We start from the raw sequence: 3,273 nt of genomic DNA on the forward strand, positions 1-3,273 counted from the left end.
TGTCTGACTTTACCATTGTGCTACAAATAGCCACTCTTTTTCCATTCATAAAAACCCTTCCCCATAGAGGACCTCTATCTTATATCTCTTATCAAAACTGGCTCTCAAGTAAGAATTTAGTTTTCTCATTCAAACTATACAAGTAACGATAAAATGGTTAAGTGATTCATAATGAGATATGGAATCTTTATAGGAAGCAAAATCTTGAGCCCAACAAATTAATCTATAGCAGCAGATTTCAGACTTAAGTAAGTAGAAGTGCAGTGTTTTCAACTTGAAATATGGGGAGCGGAAGGGACTTTCTTTTCTCCATCAAATCACTGTATTTGGTGAGTCCTTCATGCACCCATTGTGAGTTGGAAACCTCTAAAACAGGGATCCCCAACCCTCTGGGCCACTGACTGGTACCAGTCCATGGCCTGTTAGGAACCAGGCCACACAGCAGGAGGTGAGTGGCAGGCGAGGGAGCGAAGCTTCATCTGTATTTGCAGCCGCTCCCCAGCGCTAGCATCATCGCCTCAGCTCCACCTCAGATCATCAGGCATTAGATTCTCATAAGAGCACCGGTCCTTGGTGCCTAAAAAGTTGGGGACCACTGCTCTACAAAATATAGGTAGACCCATTCTGAGCTTCCAATGGGGCTACTTTAGAAATTACCTGACTTCTTTGCCAAAAAGACACAAAAAATGTTTCAGATATACTTGAGAGTTGTCCCCACAATTTTTCCAGAACAGCCTTTGAAATCTATTAGAATGTATGAAAAATAATGCTCTTTTGAGCATCTGGGCCTTTGCCATGCAGGTTTCATCTGTAGACATACTGTAGAGAATGGGGAAATGACTCAGTCATTTACAGTTCTTGTGCCCTAAGAATTCTAGTATTTGGGGGTGGGGGGAGGGGAGCAGGGAGTTAAGATTTTTAAAAAATATTTGTTTGGATTCTTTTCAAGCTCAGAAACCAAATGCAAGGGGAAGTTTTGAAATATTATTTCCATTCTACTCTGAATGGAACTACTCTTCACTAACTAGGCTTCAAGACCCTTGCTCACAAAATTGTTAAAGTTTTCTTTCTTCTAGTTTTTATGATGATTTGTTTGATTTTAGCCAGAGAAGGAGTAAATGCCCTATAGATTTAATTGACAGAGAATGCCTGCTTTGCTTTCCATCTCTTCAACCTCAGAAAAATCTCAACCTTAAAAAAAAAAAAAAAAGAAGAGAAAGAAAAGACTCACTATCTCTGTGGAGTCAAAGTAAAATGATTGCAAATTCCTAAACAAATTCCTTAAGCAAAACTTTAGGTCCAATATATTATTCGGAAAATAACACCTAGAAATATCACTGCATAATGCCACTGTTTTGTAAATAGCTTTAATCCACTTGCTGATTCTTCCAGTTGTTCTAAATTTGTGCTCCTTGTCTTCCAAAGCCCATCATTTTCATGAGTCACCCAGTCATGGAGAGGGCAAGTGTTTAAGGTCCAGGATCCAGCCAAACAATGCCTGGGCTCCTCAGTATTTTCACAGACTGTCCTGGCCAATCTGGTAATCACTGTCTGTTTCCTTACTGGAAAAGCTACAAAGGTCTGGAGTAAAGAGGGATGGCAACTAGCATATGCTGAGAATCTACTATGTGCTAAGCACGCTGCTTCGCACCTTAAACTTCCATCCTTACTACAAGCCTAGATGGTAAATATTTTTAACCCCTTTTTTTTCAGATGACAAAACTAAAGCTTAGAGTGTTGATATAATTAGCCTAAGGAAATAAAACCTAAGGTAAAGTCAAGGTTGAATACAGGTCTCTATCTCATTACTTTACTCATCCTGCCCCAACACACTGCTTCCCTACGTTGCAGTGCCTCAGCCAAAGACAGCTTTAGGAATAAATGAATCATAGGAAAGGCCTCCATCCGACATGATCTTCATATTTCGGCAAGACCTAACTAGCTAATGATGCCCAGAGCATGTGTCAGCTCAGCCCTGGCTTGGTATAACTTTTCTCGGCTTATTTACAGTATGGAGTTCATTCTTGATTCACGAGCTGACTCTGTGTGCTGTGTCCTCCAGGCTGGAGTCACCTCTGGCACCAGAGGATCATTGCTCCTTCTTTCAACACTTGGGCTCACCAGATACTGACTCCTTCCAAATGAAGCAATTAGTTGAAGTCTATTAAAAGAAATTTTTAAAACCAATGATTGCAAAATCCATTAGCTGCACAAAATTTGGAAAGCGAGAGCTTTCTTCCATTACCTAACTGGAGTTGAAGTAGTAGAGACAAGAAAATAATAATGAGCAAATGATAATAACTAAAACCTACCGAGTGACAAATTTTATTTAGTCTACTATTTATAATAACCAAAAAGAAGTCAGAAATCCCAACATTCAAATCACTAGCAGAGTGCCTGTAAGAATCTATACCTAGTGCGTGTGGACGCTTTGGTGGTTATAGGCAGGAGTGGGGGTGAGATGATATCAAATAATTCGATTTAAAACTTAATAGAGTTATTTGAAGTTAGTACATATACTTAGCAGGTAACAAGGAAGAGGAGAAAGCGCTAGTTTTAATTTAGTCCCTTCTACGATCTAGGCATAATGCTGGTCATATATATATATAATCCTTACATTCTCGTAACAACCATGTAAGGTAGGTACTATTATCCTCATTTATAGAGGATGTTAATGTTCACAATAATTCTTCTAAGTAACTTACTCCAGTATGAGTCCGATCATTTAAAGCTTTGATGTCCTACACTTCAGAAAAAAAAAAAAAAAAAAATACAGCAGGCACTAACCTACCTGAATGCTAGAAAGAAACAACTGAAGGTATAATTCTCATTCTGATTTCCAGTTCACAATCATGGAATGACCTTATGCGTTTATCACCCCTCTTTGCTGAGATACCATTAAGAGGATATTTAAAAAATAAATAAAAATAAAAATAAACAAAAAAACTTTACAACAATGAAATAAATAGAAGGGCGAGTGCTTTCAGCGAATTTGTAGAATACAGAAAGTAGAAGGAAGAGTTTCAATTATTGAAGTAGAGGGGAAGAAGACACAAAAGAAACCTTGAATGTGAGCAGGATCCAGCAACACAGGAAGTGGTTGATCTGCCGTGCAAAATCAAAGAGGCTCTGGTCTACGGCCATGCCACCCTGAACAAGCCCCATCCCGTCTGATCTCGGAAGCTAAGCAGGGTCAGGCCTGGCTAGTACTTGGATGGGAGACCACCTAGGAAGACCAAGTGCTGTAGGCATAAAAAATAATAAATAAATAAA

At 39.0% G+C, this 3,273-nt stretch overlaps 1 pseudogene; it reads left to right on the forward strand.

Moving 5' to 3' along the window:
* The first annotated feature begins 3,132 nt into the window (after positions 1 to 3,132).
* On the forward strand, positions 3,133 to 3,251 carry LOC111729283 (annotated as a pseudogene).
* The last annotated feature ends 22 nt before the right edge of the window (positions 3,252 to 3,273 follow it).

This window comes from Pteropus vampyrus, unplaced genomic scaffold (assembly GCF_000151845.1).
Source record: "Pteropus vampyrus isolate Shadow unplaced genomic scaffold, Pvam_2.0 Scaffold254, whole genome shotgun sequence".
In the NCBI taxonomy this organism is placed as follows: domain Eukaryota; kingdom Metazoa; phylum Chordata; class Mammalia; order Chiroptera; family Pteropodidae; genus Pteropus; species Pteropus vampyrus.